This window comes from Schistocerca americana, chromosome 7 (genome assembly GCF_021461395.2).
Source record: "Schistocerca americana isolate TAMUIC-IGC-003095 chromosome 7, iqSchAmer2.1, whole genome shotgun sequence".
NCBI lineage: Eukaryota > Metazoa > Arthropoda > Insecta > Orthoptera > Acrididae > Schistocerca > Schistocerca americana.
The window spans coordinates 399,609,429-399,632,718 of record NC_060125.1 but is presented as its reverse complement, the minus strand read 5'-3'; positions in this window follow the sequence as shown (position 1 = coordinate 399,632,718).

The window sequence follows — 23,290 nt, the reverse complement described above, 5'->3', positions numbered from 1 at the left end:
CGTCCTTCACAACACTCGTTTTCGAGACCCTTGGAGGAATGCAGCAGCTTCCTGAAGTGCTGACTGGAAGTAAACGCAGTCTGTTCTCGCATCGGATTAGTTGGAAGACCTAGATGACAAATAATTTCGTAGAACAGAGGAAAATCGAGACACCTAACCATGTGAGTAAGTGCGTACCATATATTTTCTGACGCTGTACATCTATAAATGATAATTACTGTGCTTGTCTCATATGTGTATGTCTTGCAGTGTAGAGGTACTATGGTCTGTGTTCAGACCTGGGCAAAAAAAATGGTGTGCGTGGGAAGTGAACAGAATATTTCTGGTTCTAAGGGAGATACAGATTCTTCAATTTTTATGTGGAAAATTGTGACTTCAGAGCATGTCAAACCGTAGGGGTGTGAAAGATTTTACAAGTAAAATTATCGTCAGTCGTACGGAAGATATAGGTTTACGTAGTAAACTGGTACTTCCAGAGACACAGCCATCATGAAGAGGTATTTCCGATATTTTTCTCATTTTCGCATTTCGTGTATGTATAGAAAGAAGCTTGCCTTGCTTCGAATACCTAGTTTAGAACCTACACTACTGGCCATTAAAATTGCTACACCCCAAAGATGACGTGCTACAGAAGCGAAATTTAACCGACAGGGAGAAGATGCTGTGATATGCAAGTGATTAGCTTTTCAGAGCATTCTCACAAGGTTGACGCCGGTGGCTACACCTACAACGTGCTGACATGAGGAAAGTTTCCAACCGATTTCTCATACAGAAACAGCAGTTGACCAGCGTTGCCTGGTGAAACGTTGCTGTCATGCCTCGTGTAAGAAGTCGAAATGCATACCATCACGTTTCCGACTTTGATAAAGGTCGGATTGTAGCCTATCACGATTACGGTTTATCGTATCGCGACATTGCTGCTAGCGTTGGTCGAGATCCAATGACTGTTAGAAGAATATGGAATCGGTGGGTTCAGGAGTGTTATATGGAACGCCGTGCTGCATCCTAACGGACTTGTATCAGTAGCAGACGAGATGACAGGCATCTTATCGGCATGGCTGTAACGGATCGTGCAGCGACGTCTCGGTCCCTGAGTCAACAGATGGGGACGTTTGCAAGACAACAACCATCTGCACGAACAGATCGACGACGTTTGCGGCAGCTCCGAGACCATGGCTGCGGTTACTCTTGACGCTGCATCACAGACAGGAGCGCCTGCGATGGTGTACCCAACGACGAAGCTGGATGCACGGATGGCATAACGTCGTTTTTCCGGATGAATGCAGATTCTGTTTACAACGTCATGATGGTCGCATTCGTGTTTGGCGACACTGCGGTGATCGCACATTGGAAGCATGTTTTCGTCATAGCCATACTGTCATATCAACCGGCGTGATGGTTGGGGTGCCATTGGTTACACGTCTCGGTCACCTCTTGTTCTCATTGACGGCACTTCGAACAGTGGACGTTACATTTCATATGTGCTACGACCCGTGACTCTACCCTTCATTCGATCCTAGCGAAACCCTGCATTTTAGTAGGATAATGCACGACCGCATGTTGCAGGTCCTGTACGGGCCTTTCCGGATTCAGAAAATGTTCGACTTCTGCCCTGGCCAGCACATTCTCCAGATCTCTCACCAATTGAAAACGTCTGGTCAATGGTGGCCGAGCTACTGCCTCGTCACAATACGCCAGTCATTACTCTTGATGAACTGTGGTATCGTGTTGAAGCTGAATGGGTAGCTGTACCTGTTCACGCCATCCGAGCTGTGTTTGACTCAATGTCTAGGCGTATCAAGGCTGTTATTACGGCAGAGGTGGTTTCTGGGTACTGATTTCTCAAGATCTATGCACTCAAATTGCGTGAAAATGTAATCACATTTCAGTTTTAATACAATATATCTGTCCAATGAATACTCGTTTATCATCTGCATTTTGTCTTGGTGTAGTAATTTTAATGGCCAGTAGTGTATTTGCCTCGTCGGTACGGCAGGTCCAGGAGTTCCAGAAGCCTTAAGCTCAACTGCGAGGTACTCGTATATTGGCGTCCTACACATTTCCCGACTTCATTTGGTTGTGAGAACATCAATTGTGACATATTTTTTGCATCAGGATGGTGAAACACTAGCGAAAGAGACGTTTGCTGGTTCTCTAGATACAAGAAACACATACGATTATGAGTATTAAAACCATAGATGGCTTTGTTAGGTATAAGGATGATCTGGAATCTGTTATATCACTGACATCGGGATCGGTTAAAAAACGTGAGTGGAACTATCAATTTCCTCTATTTGCGAGTTTTCACACAAAAAATCGTCACAAACTCAATGGTCTGCAGAGCGTCTCATGCAAAAATTTCGACTCTCTAGATACATGGTATTTACTCTTTATCTTCTGAATTATACCATGCAGGTGATTGGCAGTAGATAGCTATGTCATTGATATTGGGAAAGGTCGCGTAAATGGTATGACATTCCTGCAAACTATGAGCTAATAAATGAAATTCTGTGAATTTTCATCTACTACTTGATCATTTTCTCATAGTCCGCCCCAATAGCTGAGTGATCAGTCCGGCTTTCGCCGCCGTGCAGTGCGGACGTGTTGTTGTTCCCGCTTGCGGAGCGCGCACGCTCGCTGTTGTTTACATTTCAGCGGCCGTCACTTACGAGTCGCTTACGTGCACTAGAAGCATGGCCAACCGTTTTCGAAAATCAACATTACGATTCAACTTCTGCATCGATCAAAGGCCTTGGAAGTGAAACGATTCCTACGCGACGTTGCTAAGATCCCAGCTTCCGACATCTTGGGCATTCATTTGTCCATATTAAGCAGTACGGTGTACGTCAAAGTCGTCAATGACGCGATATGTGAAGGAATACTTCGTGACACCATCCATGGATTACGCTTTTGCCACGCCGACGGCAATGTCGGGGCGGTCACTGTCGACCATGCCGGCTTAGGAATGCGCACCATAAGAGTTTTCGAACTCCCGTTCGAGCTTCCGGCGGAAGACGTTATCGCGGCTTTCCGCCCCTATGGCACTGTACTTGGCCACACTGCCGAACGATGGGCGCAATTCCAAACGTACCCCGTTCTTAACGGTGTACGGCAGATCACCATCGACCTCCATCGCCACGTGCTATCTTACCTGCAAATTGGCGGGTACCGCGCGGTTGTCATATACGACGGCCAACCCAAGACCTGTTCCGGGTGCGGCAAAGAAGGCCACCTCAGATCTGAGGGTCTTCAGCGACGAATCACCCAATTGCCAGCCGCTACCGTGGCACCTCCGGCTCCGACGACGGTTTTACCGATCACCTACGCATCGGCGCTCTCTTCTCCTCCCACCGGCCGCCGACCGTCGGATCATGTACCGGTGACGCTTCCAGCTGCTACGGATACCGCCGGGGCCGACACGTCGCGCTCAAAGCCTTACGCTACTCCGGCGCCACTACCAACAGCGACGACTTCCAACACCCACCCGCCTGAACATATAGACGTCCCTTCATTTGACGTTCCCGCGACGGCCTTCCTCTCAGAGCGACGCGACTCCCTTCCGTCTTCCGACACGGAGGGACGAACCCGCAAACCACGTTCACCTAAGAGGCGTAAGAGGAGGCGCCGTACGGTCTCGGAACGAGACGGATCACCTCCCCTTGATGCTCCAGAGGCCGTCCGACCCGACGAGGCCTTGGAGAACCTACACGACGATACGAATGACGACAACAAGACGCCGACTGTGGCTGTGTCGATGCCAACACTACTGGCTCGCCCAGGTGCTCCTGAACCAATGGACTCCACCGTTGCGACTGCCGCCGAGACGTCCTCCGCCCCTACGACCGAAGTGGAACGTACGATCATCACAGCGCCTTCCATGAGGACCCGGATCACACGCTGGCGACAGAGTTACCCCTGACGGAAGCATAGTTACGCCGCTGATAACGCCGTCAGGTGGCGTACGGCACGACTCGCCGTTGCCTCGCCCCTCTTCATCCTCCGCCGGTGGAGTTCCCCTCCACGGCGGGATACGGCTCCAAACCTACCGGAAATCGACGATCAACGCTAACACCATTAGCTCACCCGTGAAACTTCAACTGCTGCGAGAGATGATATGGGCGTCGGACGTCAATATCGCACTACTACAGGAAGTACACTTGGCCACACTTCCAGACGTCGCGGGATATAACACTTATCCTTTTCCTGGTGACCACCTGGGACGCGGCGTAGCAATCTACGCCAGAGAAGGCATTCCAGTGGCCGATATCACATACCTTCCATCGGCCAGAGGCATGGCCGTCACCGTCATGGGGACGCGTATCGTCAACATTTACTCTCCGTCAGGCTCCACCCGCAGAAGCGACGAGGCACTGTTCTATTCAGAAGAAATCGCTCCTTTATTTCTTGGACGCTGCGACCATTACTTGCTTGGGGGTGATTTTAATTGTGTCTTGCACCCTAAAGATCAAGTGCCCCACTACAACACCTGTCAAGAACTGCGTCTTGTCGTCCGAGATCTGTTGCTCCGCACACTTGGGAAGTTTAGCACGGCGACGCGCCTGGACATACTTACTAGACGAGTCTCTCCGCGAGCCGCCTTGATAGAATTTACGTCTCTCGGGAACTCACTCCTGCAGTAAAAGGTGCAGAGCTTTGGCCCCTGGCCTTTTCGGACGACTGTGCCTACATCTGCAACATTCTCTTCCCCAAGCAAGTGGTCTGGCATAGTCGTGCACCCTGGAAGCTAAACACCTCCCATCTTCATGATCCCGAATGTCTTCAACGTGTTACCGAGACATGGGCCACCTGTGAACGTCGCTTACCTAAATACTGCACGACCTTGACCTGGTGGCTGGAATGTGCCAAACCCGCCATTCGACGTACTTTGATTCAGTATGGAAAGGAAGTTGCTACGTGGTGCCGGCACACTACCGACTATTTCTACGGCGTTCTCCACGCCCAACCGCCCACACCCGACACCCAGAGGGAACGCAGCAGGATTAAGGCGCTAATTGTAGCTTTGACACGCCGTAGACTATGGTGCGAACCCGACATCAAGATTCGGCGGAACAAGAACATCCGATCATGCATCATATCGCCTCCGATAGGAAACATCGTCGACAACAACTCATCACCGAGATCACCACCTGTCGCGGCCAGCACGCCACTTGCCAGGCCGAAATCGTCAGTGCCTTTGTCGACCAGTACCGCACAATGTACCAGGAGGAGACTACCAACAACCACGCTGAGGAGTCTGTGTTACCACAGGTAACTCGCACCCTCACCATCGACGAAGCGGACGAGCTGATGGAGCCCATTACGCGTGACGAAATCCACGATGCAATCAAAAAAGGTGCTCTGAATAAGTTACCTAGTGTCGACGGATTACCGGTAGACTTTTCTACATCTACATTTATACTCCGCAAGCCTACCAACGGTGTGTGGCGGAGGGCAGTCTTCACACTAATGCCGTCACGGTGGACAACGACGTTTCATGAACTGCTGACGATGGGGAACGCCGTACCGCCGTCCTTCGTCACGGGAATTATTATACCCATCCACAATCCGACATCAGGTGTGACGATAGCACATTACCGTCCCTTGACTCTGCTTAACGCAGACTGTAAAACTTTTACGCGCCTGCTGGCAACGCGATGCCGCAAGGTCCTGCCTAGCATTCTATCCCCGGAACAGACAACTCTGGGCGGCTCAGTTAATATACAAACGGTCACAGGAGAATGTCGCGATTTAATTGCACTGGCAGCGGCGTGCAGACTCCGCGCCGCAGTGGTTGCCATTGATTTTGACAGCGCATTCGACAAAGTGCGGCATCTTTTTCTGTTCTCAATGATGAACCTCATGGGTTTTCCACGAGCCTTTATCGATGGTCATCCGGCGCCTGTACGGCACCGCCGAATCGCTGATTCAGGTTAATGGCCGTGTGGCGGGACCAGTGGCGATCCGGCGTTCCGTACGGCAAGGCTGCCCACTTTCGACCCTACTCTATGCCATAAGCCTGGAGCAACTCATCGGGAGTCTGACGAGCCACCTTTCTAGTCTCAATTTGCGACAGCACAGTTTTCGATGTCGTGCGTATGCGGACGACCTCCTCCTCTAGATCCGCTCACGGAGTGAAACACACACGGTACTTGATTTGAAATCAACGCACGGCACTGCAGCAGGCAGTAACATGAATGTGGCTGAATCCGCGGCGATGCCCATTGGACGTGGCCTCTCACTCGACGACTTAGCACCTCTCCCGTGTGTACAAAAACTACGATACCTTGGTATCATTTTCACCTCTACCGTGCGCCGCTCCGCTGCCATCAATTTTCGGCGTTGACTCCAAACTAGCCGCACGACGGTGCGACAAAATCTACTCCGACGACTCGATTCTTTACAACGTGTCCAATACCTCAATCAACATGTGGCTTCCAGAATGGTCCACATTGCACAGGTCCTCCCGCTGCCATCAACTATTGGACGCAGCCTCCAGGCTGCCTTCGGATACTTCCTTACGGCCGGTACCCTCTTTAAGGTCCGTTACGACACGCTCACCCTTCCCCCGCGAGCGGGGGGCCACAGCCTTGTCAATGTGCGACTCCGCGCGGCGTCCTTGTATATGTCCACCATGCACGCGCAGCTTGCTAGAAATTCTTGTGTCCGCGACCATAACACCACCAGTACCAGTCGGCCACATCAAGCACCATCTGACGCACATTTCTGACTTCAGTTATGCGCACGCACACTTACCGACCACGCGTTCTCCTCGACCTAAAGATTTTTACACCCACTCCTTCGCTCCATATCCAGCAACAATATCGAACTGAGACATCTGTCCACGCGGTCGCCCGCGGTTTGGCGTCATATCCACCAGCCTTTTCGTCCCTCCAACGTCCGGGCAACATGGTACCAAGCCCAAAATGAAAAATTCGCCACAAATCATCGTCTTCACGCCATCGGACTGAAGGACTCTCCACTTTGTTCCATTTGCCCCCTCGTGGATGACGATGTCCATCAACTGACTTGTGCTGCCACCAGTGACGTCTGGAAACTTGCCCGACAGTTCGTTGTCTGTTACCTCCGCGTTCCGCCGGACTCAATTGACCCATGGACTTTTATCCATCCTCAGAATACTTATTTCCCCGCCACCAAAAATCATGCGATTGTATGGGTCAAGGGATGGACGATCATCCACATGTATAAAGACGGCGACAAATCACGCCTTGATTTCTGGCAGTACTTACAAACTGCCCACCGACCGCGCTACCGCGCCTTCTTCGCCAATTACCTACATGCGATCTTTACGTCACCCCCGCTCAGTTGGATGGTGCCACACGCCGACAGTACTCCCACCCTCCCCCCTGCTGACATCTGAGACTCCCCGCGCCACTTTCTACATTGTAACCCACAGTGGAGTAGGCGCATGGACACACGCCTCCTTTCTTTATGCACTATACCAGGAAACACTGGTCTTTCCCTCACTCCACTGTATATTGCTTCACACCTCTTAGCTTACATCAGTATTATTATTCTTTTTTTTCCTACACCTTGTTCAAAAAAAAAATCGCTCCCCTTTTACGAGTATAATGTCTTGTGTTATTTTCGCCGGAAAGATGGCATTTCTGTTGTATTTAAGTTTGTACCAATAAAGATCTATTGTTCGTTTACCCTGTTCCTGGTAGAAAAAAATAGTGGTCAGCGTGACGGATTGCCGTCCTACGGGCCCGGGTTCGATTCCTGGCTGTGTCGGGGATTTTATCCGCTCGGGGACGGGGTGATTTGTTGGCTTAAAAATTCCCATCAGGCGCGCAGGTCGCCCAATGTGACGTCGAATGTAATAAGACCTGCACCAAGGCGGCCGGACCTGCCCCGTAAGAGGCCTCCCGGCCAATGACGCAAAAGTCTCATTTCATTTCGTTTTAGCATAGTTGTGCTACAATTACCGTCGATTTTGGCGTGGTAAAAGCGTATATTGCAGCTGATATTGTTTAATTTACTCGCGATTGATGAGGTAAATATCGACGTTTTTTGGTGCGTAAACACCCTTTTCGACAGCAAGGTCCATGACGTCCATGACGTCTCTCTCTCCCGTCTCACCATTCATCAGGTGATTGTACTGGATTTGAGGTCCGTTACAAGATAACCCATTCATCAGTGGACAGCGCCGATGACCTCCCTAACAGACTACAACGGTCACTTTCCTTTTTATTAAATCACGCATGGCATCGAGACGCAATACTAAAAACTTTTCCTATAAAGTGCAGTATGTTTCGTGATTTTTATTATGCTACAGGGATGGTTTTCTTTATCCCAAGAAGGATGCTGAATTTTTATTATTAGACACATGACGTTGTCTTCTTTCGTAGTTTTCTCGTCTGTAGAACTGTGCCACAAACTCCACAGCATTTGAAAAACTTGACCTAACAGTGCAACGCACGCCAGTGCTGAGACACGCGGCACCTGTACGTTACGGAGTATGGGCCCAAATTAGGACTGGAGGCTAATGCTATGGGCGGCGCTGGCAGGAAAATAAGGTGGGATTTGTCCAGAAGATTCTTACCCTCATGGTGGCACAGAGCACACTGTGTCTGCTCCGTATCTGAGAATATGGTGGCATATACTCTACTGGCCATTAAAATTGCTACACCAAGAAGAAATGCAGATGATAAACGGGTATTAATTGGACAGTTATATTATACTAAAACTGCCATGTGATTAAATTTTCATGCGATTTGAGTGGATAATACTGAGAAATCAGTACCCAGAACAATCACCTCTGGCCGTAGTAACGGGCTTGATACGCCTGGACATTGTGTCAAACAGATCATGCATGGCGTGTACAGGTACAGCTTCCCATGCAGCGTCAACACGAAACCACAGTTCATCATGAGTAGTGACTGGCGTATTGTGACTAGCCAGTTTCTCGGCCACCATTGCCCAGACGTTTTCAATTGGTGAGAGATCTGGAGGATGTGCTGGCCAGGGCAGAAGTCGAACATTTCATGAATCCGTGAAGGCCCATACAGGACCTGCAACATGCGGTCGTGCATTGTCCTGCTGAAATGTTGGGTTTCGCAGGGATCGAATGGAGGGTAGAGCCGCGGGTCGTAACACATCTGAAATGTAGCGTCCACTGTTCAAAGTGCCGTCAATGAGAACAAGAGGTGACCGCGACGTGTAACAAATTGCACCCCATACCATCACGCCGGGTGATATGACAGTATGGCTATGACGAATACACGCTTCCAATGTGCGTTCACCGCGGTGTCGCCAAACACGAATGCGACCAACATGATGCTGTAAACAAATCAGCATTCATTCGGAAAAATGACGTTATGCCATCCGTGCATCCAGCTTCGTCGTTGGGTACACCATCGCAGATGCTCCTGTCTGTGATGCAGCGTCAAGGGTAACCGCAACCATGGTCTCGTAGCTGATAGTACATGCTGCTGCAAGTGTCGTCGAACTGTTCGTGCAGATGGTTGTTGTCTTGCAAACTTCCCCATCTGTTGACTCAGGGATCGAGACATGGCTGCACGATCCGTTACAGCCATGCGGATAAGATTCCTGTCATCTCGTGATACGAGGCCGTTGGGATCCAGCACGGCGTTCCGTATTACCCTCCTGAACCCTCCGATTCCATATTCTGCTAACAGTCATTAGACGACCAACGCGAGCAGCAATGTCGCGATACGATAAACCGCAATCGCGATAGGCTACAATCCAACCTTTATCAAAGTCGGAAACGTGATGGAACGCATTTCTCCTCCTTATACGAGGCATCACAACAACGCTTCACCAGGCAACGCCGGTCAACTGCTGTTTGTGTATGAGAAATCGGTTGGAAACTTTCCTCATGTCAGTACGTTGTAGGTGTCGCCACCGGCACCAACCTCGTGCGCATGCTCTGAAAAGCTAAACACTTGCACATCACAGCATCCTCTTCCTCTCGGTTAAATTTCGCTTCTGTAGCACGTCATCTTCGTGGTGTAGCAATTTTAATGGCCAGCAGTGTATGTTTAGAGGCGAAGGTCAGCTAACAGGCATTTTGCTGTTGGTCACAAGGCTGGCATGTGTCAATTTGCAGAAATCATATCCCTCAAAGTCTACTAATGTCTCTGAAGCCAGAATGCTTAATGGCTCTAGATAATCTACACAGGAATTTTGTTTGGTTTCATCAGCTCTCGTTTCGTTTTAACTCTACCTCTCTCTGTGATGAGTAAGCTTATCGCATTAATTGCAGAATTCTTTGGGAAAAGCGATCTTATGGGAGGCTGCTGTTGAAAGTTAGGGCGGCTGGAAAGCTGTATCTCAGGAAGGACTTCGTCTGCGAAAATGATCAACAAGGTCCATTATTTACTATTGGAGAGGTCCATGGGCCACACACGCATGCGCGTGCTCACGCACACACACACACACACACACACACACACACACACATTCATACACACACACGCACACACAGGTGCTGCGAAAGCATGCTACTCTGAGCACTATGGGACTTAACATCTATGGCCATCAGTCCCCTAGAACTTAGAACTACTTAAACCTAACTAACTTAAGGACAGCACACAACACCCAGCCATCACGAGGCAGAGAAAATCCCTAACCCCGCCGGGAATCGATCCCGGGAACCCGGGCGTGGGAAGCGAGAACGCTACCGCACGACCACGTGTGCGGGCAAAAGCATGCTACTGTCCTAGACCGACGACAGGTTTAACTTTCTCTTGTCCATCTATGTACATGAGGCTGAGTACATATTTGTGTTTGGATGTGTGTAATGGACCAGGTCATTCTTGTGAAATCATAACAGAACGCCGCGTGTTATCTCAGACAGCAGCCGCTTAGAGAGCTGTGCTGCGTGCCTTGCTGTAGTCCCGATGGCGGCCGTCAGTAATCGCGGTAGTCAACTCTGATCACTGCTGCCCTGCTACAAGCTACAGTCAGCGGCAGAGCTCTGAGAGAGCTATGGCTGTAGCTCTGCTGGTGACCCGGTCCCTAGCACTGCACCACTCTGTGGGGAAAGTACGCGAGTACGAACATTGTGTGTGGTGGTACATTTTAACCTCCACTGGGCCTGCACCCAGTAATTTACAAAGCTTTTTCGTATTTTCAAAACATCCTGCAGTATATGGTTGTAATTTACAAAGTGGTGTTAATCTTTGCACAATCGTTTTTAAGATATTGTTGTTTCAGCAGTAGGGGGTGTGTGTAGTCCGATTTCTTAACATCACTGCAGTTCTGTTTTTTTTTTTTTTAGTACTCCATAATTTGTATGCCTATACCAGTTTAGAGGGTTGTTTCGTTATCGTTTTATACTGAGCATTTTTCCTGCCAACTAGGCAGATTTATTTCTACTTATATGTGAAGGGAGTGTCTTATGTGGAGTTACTGGAGTTACTGCTACTAGTTTCGCGTGGTATTGTAAATTTTTTCCATGAAGATAAGACCAGATGTGTGACACCGACAATTTGGAGCTGTATTGCGATTTCAGGCGATCTTTCTGAAGTACTATGCATATAGACATAATTAAGAGCTATCTTTACTTCGGTGTCCTGCCAAAATTGTATAAAGTACACTAACACAGCCTTCTTCTCCTGCAGCTCAGCACATACCGACTGTTTCCCGCCATTTCCAAGCGAGGGTTGGTAGTTGGGGGTGCGTGACTACATAGGAATGTGGGTAGGAGTGGCTGGAGTTACTTTAGTGGATGCCCCATGGCCTTATTTCGCACCAAAATCCGAATTTCCCACCATGACAAAACAGTACGATATTGCCGCCTCTATAGCTACCACCTTGGATCCATCATCTTGAATAAATTTGGCTACAATGCTAGCTGCACCAGAAACTGCCTGGGTTTAGTACTAATAATCGCAACAAGCGTAAATTATTTAGTGAGTCTGATTTCGTCACAATAACTATTACATAAAAATGTTTAAAGTGAACAAATATATCCACTGATACTGGCCCATAGGGTCTATGTGTTGTTTGGCTAATAGGTACAGATGAATTCCCATAAACCTTCTTGTCTCTTTTGCTGAGGTACATGATACCACTCTGAAAGTAGATATTTGTTACGCTACATGTATTCCCTAATTTACGTTCGTTATTCTTTGATAAACTGTTAGAAATACATGATCATGTGATCAATAACATGTATCTGACTGGCAAAAAATAAAATTGCGAACGTAAACTCAGATTCATTTTATGGAGGACTCCAATTACACCAGCGACAAATCTTTAATGAAACCCTGTTAACATGTGTAGCACAATAGAGAAATATATTTACTTTGTTGATAACTGCAGATTTCACTTGTACACGAGTAGCGACAAACACTCATACATTATTATTCATTAAGCACAAACCGCTGTACATAAAATATTCTTTAAATGTGCAACATAAAGCCACAGAAACTACGTGCATATGGGTTGTTAATTTAATCGTTCCAGATACTTTCAATAAAAATAGCATAAATGATCGATGGACAGCAAAGTGACCTAATTTATATATATTTCACGTTAGGTAATTTTCACTGTAGGCAGCATAATGTTCAATATATATTACTCAATTCCTTTCAGTGTTTCTCTATACATAGATGTTAACCGTCAGTTGCTCACAGTTATGACTAAGCTTAAAATCCGTGGTCGGATTAACGAGTAATACTTTGGTAATATTGAAGTTCTTAAGTCGGAGTTCCTGCACCATTAAATAAATCGATTTTCGAGGTGGTGTGCGGCAATTGTTTAACCGTTACGCTCTACGTTGTGTTTCTGCATAAACAACGCCGAAGCCAAGCGAAACAGGCGGATATTACAAGCCGTTACTCCCAACCGCTTGCAGTGAGGCAGTATAACGTAATCCTCCAGATCTCATTGCAGTTACACACATATACACGTGCCCTATCTATGTGATGGCCAGTAAACTTGACACTGTTGTGAGTTAATGGCACAAAGGTCAGCACCCGTGCGTCATATTTGCAACGTGTCAGTAGAGAACAGTGGACCACTCTGAGCCATGTAACAACGAATAAAACTAGTGGTCGCATGCAGAAGCTAACTGACACTTGTATAGTCAGTTATAAAATTAATTCTGTTGTGATGAAAAACTAATTTGAAAACGCTAAGCTTTTATCTGAGAAATCTGATTGTTTGACATGTACGAGTACTCTTGTAAAGGGTGATTCAAAGAAAAGGGCGAATTTAAAAGTTATTTTGGTAGACGTGGGTGACTGGTAGTACTGAACAACGAAGGCCTGACAACAACACCTTGACATTTAGTTATCATGGATGCCAGCAGTGGAACTCAACGTGCATTTTCGAGCAGAGCGTTTTACGAGAACAATGACAGTGTGGAGGGAGCATGTAGAGAATTCCGACGTCATTTAAATTCAAGATGCCACTATTGTGTTCCATCAGCACATGCAAATATAACATTGATAATTAATTTCGATGATACTGGTTCGACAATGAAAAAGAAATCTCCAGGCCGTGTGCGAACCGATCGTGCACCAGACAATACCCAAGCTGTTCGCCCTATGCTGTCAAAATAAGTTCACGTAGGTCAGTCCGCTGTCAATCGGCACTTTTACAAATGAATAGTACAAGTGTTCGAAGTATACTAGCACAGCACCTGCAATGTCATTCATACAGGTTGCAGGTCGTCCAGGAACCGGAACCCAACGATCATTTTACGCGACGACGATTCCGTGAATTAATGTTTCAGAAAGACACCCGAAGGCGAGGAGTTTATTTAACAAGCTGTAGATGTCAGAAGAAGTCCATTTCCACCTCAGTGGATTTGTTAACGAACAAAGTATTAGAAATTTGGAAGAAAATTATTTACTTTTCAGCACTACGGAGCTACACAAGCGTCCACTGCACACCAAGTAAGTTACCGTGTAGTGGTCTCACAGATCTCCTGGTCTGTCAGCTTGTGATTTCTTTTTATGAGATGAATTTAGTAGAAAAGTTTTCCTTAGTCGACCTGCTACAAGGGAAGAACTGAAAGCCAGGAGTCGAGAAGTATTTACCAAAATTACAGTTGAGATGGTATGTGAAACATGAGAAAAATAACGCCGAGCCTGCAGGAATGTTTGCGTAGAGAAGATGACATCCTCAGATAATAAACTGTATTGTATGTATTCTTAAATGGCATTGTTTTTACTGTTGAACGTCGTAAGCAACTGTTTAAAAACAATTTGTTTTTTAGAAATTATTTACTTTTGAGAACTTACCATTTCTTTACATCACATTCCAAAATGATATAATTTTCGCTATTAAATCATATAAATAATTTAAAAAATTGTTTTCGTGAAAGTATACACTTTTCAGAACGTCTCGTTTCTTTCAGCTACCACGGCAGAGGTAGTGTACCATATGACTTTCAAAATGGTCGGGATCTAGGTTCTGGAAAGTGAGGGAACTTCTGTTGTCGGGCGATGCATGGTTGAAGTTAGGAAACCTTCCAACATTCGCTGAAATTCGTGGAGCATGCTCTTTGATATTTTCCTGCTGTATCAAAAACGAACATAATGAAATGAAACACCAGTATTGGTATTTCACAAACGGACATTAAGGCAACCATCTGTCTTCACAGATATACACCACAGTTTCAGTATACTACTGTCCCATCATCTGTAGATTCAGCAAAGGACTTTCAGCAGTATGCAGCTAGCCACTCTGAAAGGATATTTCAGTTAAGGACATTAACTGTACATGCAAGAAATTCTGCTGTGGTTTGTGATCGCAACTAGCCTTAATAAACCGACAGAGGCAGGAAGAACGATCTTAACAGTTCAGACAGTGGCTCCTTAAGCGATGGCAGTTTACACACGTCAATTTGCTACGCGTGTCACACGGCGAACCAGACGACTGGAGAAATTAGTTCGGAATGGACACAGAGAGATGTAAATATCTACTGACGCTCGTTGCTCCTCCTTTATCATACCAGAATACTTGTACGAAGAGACTAATTTCGTTACAAGAAGAGGTGACAGAGATATCTCGACAGAAACGTCAAACAAAGCACTGAGCGGAAAAGTATGTAACATATGAGAAGTTATGTAGCTGTACTGGACAAGGATTTTAGAGAAAGACATTTAGAGCGTCTCAATTACGTAAAATATCGAAAATGGCAAGTTAGATATAATATTTTCACATTTTTATGTGTTTTGAACTCCTATTCCACCTAATATGCATTATACAGGGTGTTACAAAAAGGTACGGCCAAACTTTCAGGAAACATTCCTCACACACAAACAAAGAAAATATGTTACGTGGACATGTGTCCGGAAATGCTTACTTTCCATGTTAGAGCTCATTTTATAACTTCTTTTCAAATCACATTAATCATGGAATGGAAACACACAGCAACAGAACGTACCAGCGTGAATTCAAACACTTTGTTACAGGAAATGTTCAAAATGTCCTCCGTTAGCGAGGATACATGCATCCACCCTCCGTCGCATGGAATCCCTGACGCGCTGATGCAGCCCTGGAGAATGGTGTATTGTATCACAGCCGTGCACAATACGAGCACGAAGAGTCTCTACATTTGGTACCGGGGATGCGTAGACAAGAGCTTTCAAATGCCCCCATAAATGAAAGTCAAGAGGGTTGATGGCAGGAGAGCGTGGAGGCCATGGAATTGGTCCGCCTTTACCAATCCACAAATCATGTACAGAAAAACGGAAAAACTGGTAGAAGCCGACCTTGGGGAATATCAGTTTTGGTTCCGGAGAAACGTTGGAATTTGTGAGGCAATACTGACCCTACGAATTTCGAAGTAGACTGAAGTAATGCTAATCAACATTTATAGCTTTTGTACACTTAGGGGAAGCTTTCGACAACGCTGCCTGTTATACAGTCTTTGTATTTCTGATGATAGCAAGGGTAAAATAAATTGAGCGAAAGTTTATAAACAACTAGCGCAGGAACCAGACGGTATTATAAAAATCGATGAACGGCTGGCGAACCAGTAGCTAAGTATGGCTGATGTTATTCAGTCCATACACTGAGCAAGCAGCAAAGGAAATCAAAGAGAAATTTGAAGAATGAATTAAACTTCATTTAGACGAAATATAAACTTTGAGGCCTGCTGATTACACTACAGTTTTGTCAGAGACAGCAAGGAACTAGAAGTTGAATGGAATGAGCAATACCCTGGAAGGAGGAGGTATGATGAACTTTAACAAAAGCAAAAAAATTTTTCCAGTTAATATAGCAACCAGTCTAAAAGATATGAAGAAGAAAGCTGTCTTGGTTGCAGTGTTGAAAAATTTCTCACAACGCAACCAAGATTTCTTGTTTCTTTATAAAAGTACAGCAAGGGTAACGGAATGTAGTAGAATTAACACTAGAGGTACCACACTTCTCTTTACCTCTTGAAGTACCGCCTGAGTCATTTTTAACCCACAGAAGGAAATCACTTTTTTATTGGTGTGGTCATGTTAACAATACGTTCAGGAAAAAACTAAAATGTAACCAAAGGATAAGCTGGTCTCTAAAATGAAGAGTACATTGTCAATAATAAATTTTCAGAAACAATTTTTTTTTATTTTAAATTTTACATAGGACTATCCTCAGTCTTTCGGCATACATAATTAAAACAACTAAGTAAAACAATGTTACATGGTTTTTCTTTATAAAAAGATGGAAACAGAGCCAAAGCATTCTGTTTATGTGAGCAGTAATAGTATTTTTACTTTTACAGACAAATAAGGGAAGTATTTTTTAAAGATTCTAAAAAGCGCCATGTGACTGAAACGCTCTGCGTGTTTTGGCTTGACAGATTTTGCAGACATACTTGTGGCACTTGAAAGGCGTGTGTCATTTTTTATTCACTTTTGTTATTGCAGGAAACTGAATTCGACATCGCTTTTATTTCCAGTTTGGTCGGCGCCCATAGTGAGTGCCAGCAGGGTGAGATTGCCTCCTCTCTGCAGGTTCTAAGAGCCAGCTACTCTGAGAATAATGTGTCACCGTGAAATCTTCTTAATCATGACAAGGTCAATAATGTTGTAAAAGACATGCACAGACCATCGGCGGATGCCAAATCGGATTCTGTAGAGTCTAGTTACCTGGTCAACTAGATCGACTCCACCCTTCATTTCATCTAATACTTCACAGTTTCGGGAAGTTTCTTCTCAGTATTCCCATTGAACTGACATCCAACATGGATTTTACTCTTATTAAGGACATTTCTTCCTTTTTCTGCGTTGTATTGTGAGAAGATTGTCGTCCAACTTGCACAAATATGTTGCATCAATCCACTTCACCCCGCAGGAGGGAACTCTTTGAGGGGTCTCCGAAGCTTGCTGAGAAAACTTGTGGCTTTTTATTCCAGCTCTTGCCCCAGTTTCACCACAGTCAAGAAGCTGTCACTAGCGATGTTGAGGAATAGCTATGTCAACTTTGTAACGATATAGCGACCAAGACCCTTTCATGTTTGCCACGGTAAGGGAATTCATTCAGGAAGTACCGCTTTTCAGCATCACAGAGTAACCAGTATTTTGTCCCATACTTATCAGGTTTATTTGGCATGAACTATATGAATGGGCATCTGCGCTTGCAGGGACACAGCTTCTCGTCGACAGCGACCTTCTCGCCTGGCTTGCAGCAGGCAAAGCTGTTCTCAGTAAACGGACTTCATATTTCTGAAACAGAGATAAATTTACTAGTTTCCTTGCTTTTTCTCCTTGATGACATAGAATGAAACTGAAGCTGACAGCATATTTCTGCGTCACCTCGTCTCCGTGTCACCAGTTCATAGGGAATCGAGTCCGCCCCCGGTAGCTGAGTGGTCAGCGCGACGGACTGTCACTCCTAAGAGCCCGGGTTCGATTCCTGGCTGGGTCGGAGACTTTCTCCGCTCAGGGACTGAGCACTGTGTTGGCGTCAATTCGAAAGACTTGCACCAGGCGAGCGGTCTACCCGACGGGAGGTCCTCGTCACACGCCATCATCATAGGGAACCGAAAACCGCGCTGATATAAAGCATCGTTCGACCTCCGAGTTCTTCGTATTTCAGGTTATTATTGTCCAAAACTGTCGTAATATACTCCAACATGTCGTGAGTAGTGTTGAGATACGCCCAGAAACTATTTAGAGTCTGAAAACCGCTATTCTTGGTATGAGGTTGCGTTAACCTGCGTATGGGACGAAAATGACCCACTTGGTACTTTTGGAGTTGCAGGTAAACGTGTAGTGTGATTCATGTGAAAGTCTGCGAAAGTTTTCTAAATATTTGCGAGTCGCCTAACTGAGGCGGGACTCTGGGTAACCTAGGTGATCACCTAGTCGGGTGATGATGATGATGTTTGGTTTGTGGGGCGCTCAACTGCGCGTTCATCAGCGCCCGTGTAAAGTCCCAATTTTTACACAGTCCAAATGAGCCACAGTCAGAAATGATGATGATGATGATGATGATGAAATGACGAGGACATCCCGGCCAGGAATCGAACCCAGGACCCTGTGATCCAGAGGAAGCAACGCTACCCACTAGACCACGAGCTGCTGCCTTAGTCGGCTGAGGAAAACATCGTAAAACTCTTATTTAGGCTGTCCTGCACACTGACTCTCGTCGCTAATAGGCTGGGTGGATTCGATTTGGGACCAGTGCACCTTCCATCGCGGAAACGACGATTTAGCACCTACATCTGTCTGAACGGGATGAGCAATAAATACTGTTATTTTTATTTTATCTACACTGCCACAACTGGTTATAGCGTAGGACAGTACTGAGAGAATTGATGATAATAATTCCTAGGTCAAAATATTAGAGTTTTCCAAGCGCAAAGGATGCAGAACTATTAATTTTGGTTACGTATACAACGAGTTTTTTTATAGACTTACTTTTTCCCTTTTTTCATTAAAATCAGCTGTCCTTGTTTCCTCTATTATACAACTACAAGTATCTGCCTCTTCATGTCGATCGCAGGAAGCCTTGGTCTTAACTTTTCACAGGTATTTGTGACTCCTATATAATTGAATAAATTTAGCAATGAACTCCATAAAGCCCTTATGGACGCCAACTGTTTTAGAGTTTGCCGTCTACACAAAAGTGAGAACACTATATTGGGCAAACAACTGACTCAAACACGTTTTTCGGCACAGATTTATGGTGTTCTTTTGTCCATACGCTACACTTTGTCTGCGCTAACGTCAGTGGCGCCCACAGATTTGAGAAAATTTGCTCAAACCTCCATCTTCTATTTTCAGGTCTGTACACATCGCAATCTGCGCAAGTCACCTGTCTACAAAAATGGTTCAAATGGCTCTAAGCACTATGGGACTTAACTGCTGAGGTCATCAGTCCCGTAGGACTTATAACTACTTAAACCTAACTAACCTAAGGACATCACACATATCCATGCCCGTGGCAGGATTCGAACCTGTGACCGTAGTGGTCGCGCGGTTCCTGACTATAGCGCCTAGAACTGCTCGACCACCACGGCCGGCTCTCCTGTCTACAAGCTGCAACCTTCTGTGCAGGTGTCATGTGCACATAAATTTGTGCAGGTAGATCATAGAATGTGGATCAGATTTCCGTTTTTCCAATCTCGATACAAAACGTCCATTGTGTCAACTGTATGTTAGTCAAATTCAGAAAAGGATAGCGGGCAGCGGAGAAGACAAGCCCGACAGTTATTTTGAGGTGAGGAGCCGTATGGGGAGAACAAGCCACTCCTGCCGCTGCAGCGTTAGCGCCGTGAACTTTTCTTCACGCTCCCGCGAAAGCAGAAATCAGGCACGGATCTGAAAGCCGCTTAAATGATGTTTATAAACAGAACTAAATTGTCTTACTCATTGACATGTTTTATAAAGATGCTAACTGCAGCATTTACGCTTACTATCGTAAGGAAAGCAAATGGCGTAAAATACGGCGATGCTCAACAAAGTCACACGATAACATTGGGTATGTCACACAGTACTGTCAGCTAACTAATTTTGACTGTATCCAAGAACAATTCACTACTGTCTGCAGCCTTCCAACGTTTACCATTACCGATTCAGGACAGTGGAGTGGAACGACCAAAGTACGTTCATTTTACCTGGTACATGACAATGAAAATAAGCAGATAAACTGTGAGTTTACTTTCGACATGCACAAACACAAACTTGAGCAACATTGGCCCGTTTCCTCTAGAGGCACGTGAATTGTTTGTTCTTCCCAACATTAAAAGAATCAATTGTTGTTTCATAAATGGCCTTTAAGCGCTAACATTTAAATACTGAAGCATAATTTTAAAAAAAAGACATCATCCTTGAAAAATTAAATACAGTGCTGTACCTATACGCCAAAAATACTAAATTGTACTTATTTATCTATCGCCATTAGGCTTGGGGCTTCCCTACTTGTGAACAATGCGTACCTCATCGGGAAAGGAAGATTACATGTTAACAAACTTCGAGCATTGGTAATAAAGTATAATGAAATGAAATGTAGCTGCCAATCGACTGAGTGGCTAAACTACTGCATTTTTACGCGGTCTTCTCGGAAATGTATTCTACCCAGGAAACGAAAAAGTCACCGGGAAATTCCAGTATCAGTAGGAGCACACATCTTCAGAAACCTGTAATGGCCATTGTCGGTTGGCTTTTACATCATCCCTTAATGCCAGGATATTGCTATAACTATCTAGGCATTGATCGACATTTCATGACGTCAATTAATTGGTGACTGAGATTTACTAGATAATGATGGATTGCATATGATGGGTTGAAACAATAATGACTTGGAAATGTGTGGTCTCCATCCCTTAGCAGCTACAAGGGCCATCTGTGTTTCCTGGCATCGCTCCTGTCACACGTTCCTAGGTTCCGGATGTACCGGTTTCGAGATGTACGTCACGAAAGATAAAAATAGGATCGCAGTGCCATGTATCACTGGAGAAATGATGGGTTGTGCGTTCCAGGAGCCACTCCGCAAACACAATGGATTACGGCGGCTATAATGTTCACCGAAAGGCTACGTTTTGTAGTCCCTGCAACTCTGTTGATCTTGTCTGAATCAGTGTAGAGCAACTCGGGAGACACATACTAAAAGACAAGACGATTATCACTCGAAACAATCATTTGCATTTACTGCACAATCTAATTTTAGAACACAACTTAGGAGCTTTCACTGCAACAAAAGTAAATTACACCAACTTTGCAGGACTGAATATAATGGCCAGTTTTCTTCCGAAATGTTCATTACAAACCATTTGCATTCATTGCGTTGGCGGCGAATATTGGCCATGGTGGTGTAGTGGCTAGGGCACTAGGCTATAGTCTGTACGGTCCTGGGTTCATTCTCGAACAAGAGCCGGGACTTTTCCATGTTCCAGTTCTTCTATGAGGGCCCAGGTAAACGCACCCTGCTGTCAAAATGAGTACCAGCGGTATTTCCCGAGGGCAATAGGCGATCGAGTAGAGAGGTGCTCGTCATGCCTCCCAATCCCAGTGACGCGACGAATGGAAAGCTTGCATTCTATCTGCAGTCAGGCCAATGGTCACGTCTTGGGTTGGCACCACGGTTTGCACATATAGTGGGATTTACTATAAATCTGTTCTGAGCCCTACTTAACCAGCTATTCAATAAAATATGTGTCTCTAAATGTCAGTGTTCTGATAAGAAAACCTTTATAGCCATTTAGAACATCATTTATTAGAGAGGGGCGCAATAACAGGACGAATATGTCGGCCTAGAAAGGACGTAGTACACAATCTGAAATAAAAAGTACCTATGCGCTTTGATTCGACATATAGAAAAACAATCTTCAATCCGTCACTCAGAATCTACACATGAAATTACAAGTGAATACGGCAAAATACAGGAAGAGATTAGAAACAATAATTTTACATAAATAAAACACCTAATAAATGGTAGACTAGAGTACGAATTACAACTTACAAAATTTTGAATCAAACTTTCCAAATTCCATAAAAGGAAATGTGAAAAAGTGTTAAAGATGCCTGCAAACACCATGAATCACTTCGCATTTCAGTATCTTCCAAACTATTTCGATGAACCTAACTCCTACGGGCGCATTCTGGAGTTGGTAAACGACTGCACGTCGCATACTGTATAGGTTGGAGAGGCACACTGCAACAAACAACATTTTTTAATTTTTTTTTTTTTTTTATTACTTTTGACTGGCTGAATTTGTAAATGGCATTGAGAAATTACACAAACTTACACATAGAAACCACAAATAAAATGTCCTATTTAGCCATTATAATGGCTGAAGTAAAAAATAGAAGAGAAACTGACATGTGTTTCAATTTACCACACCAGAGGGGCACGTTGCAACATACCAAAATGTCACTGAAAATAGTCTGCACGTTTTGAAATGTAAAAAGTGTCTTCAACACGTCCACAGTCTGCACACATGTAGTATGAATCATTATTCGCAGATGACTAACGAGAGCATAATTCGCATTTAGTACACAGTACCCATTCCTCTTCCCTTCTATAAACTTCCTCACGTAACAAACAATAATATTTTTCCCTCTTCTTCTTCGGGGAAATGGATGTAATTGCCATTTTCTCTCTTGCTTGTTGTTGCTTCTTTCTTTCCTTTTCTATTTCAGTTCTTTGGTGCCATCTTATAATTTCTCCCCTCCCTTACTTTTTCTTGAGCATGTTTTTCGGGTATCTGTTAAGACAGCACACTTCCTCCACTTTCTTCCAAGTTTGTTATCTTTTCTTGGATCAGCTTAAAGAAAAGGGTCAATCTACTTGGGGTGGAAAATGCCAGGACGCTGAAGTTCCTGGTATAGCACTAACAGCATTCGCCTCATTGATGGAGTTAGCCAGAGGATCTGAAAGTTTTTCTTCTGGAAGAGGCCTATCGATCACGAACTGTTTTGAAAAATCACTTTCTTGGAATTTGTAATGGTCTAACTGGAATATGACTGTGGCTGAGAATCCTGAAGTGATGTTTGCTGGTGAGAAAATGGTGAGAATTTCTTTGTTGATAATGAAAGGAAACTCATAAATAGTTGTGGTTTTTCTGGATTTCCTTTCAACCAGACATCAGTTGTCCTGCTGCACATTTTCTTGAAATGGCCTTAAACACTTACATCTAGGGGCTGTAATCTATGAAATGGAAGTTGAATTATACCATTAAACTTACATTTATTAAGGGTTTCTATGCTGAGATGGGACGAATGGTTGCCTAGCAGTAGTAGGACAGTTTCTTCTTTTATTTGTCTGGTACGTCTAATAAAATGATCGAGATATGTTGAAAAGATTTCTCAACCATCCATCTGGAACCTGTGGCAGCACCGACGCATTCGGTGAA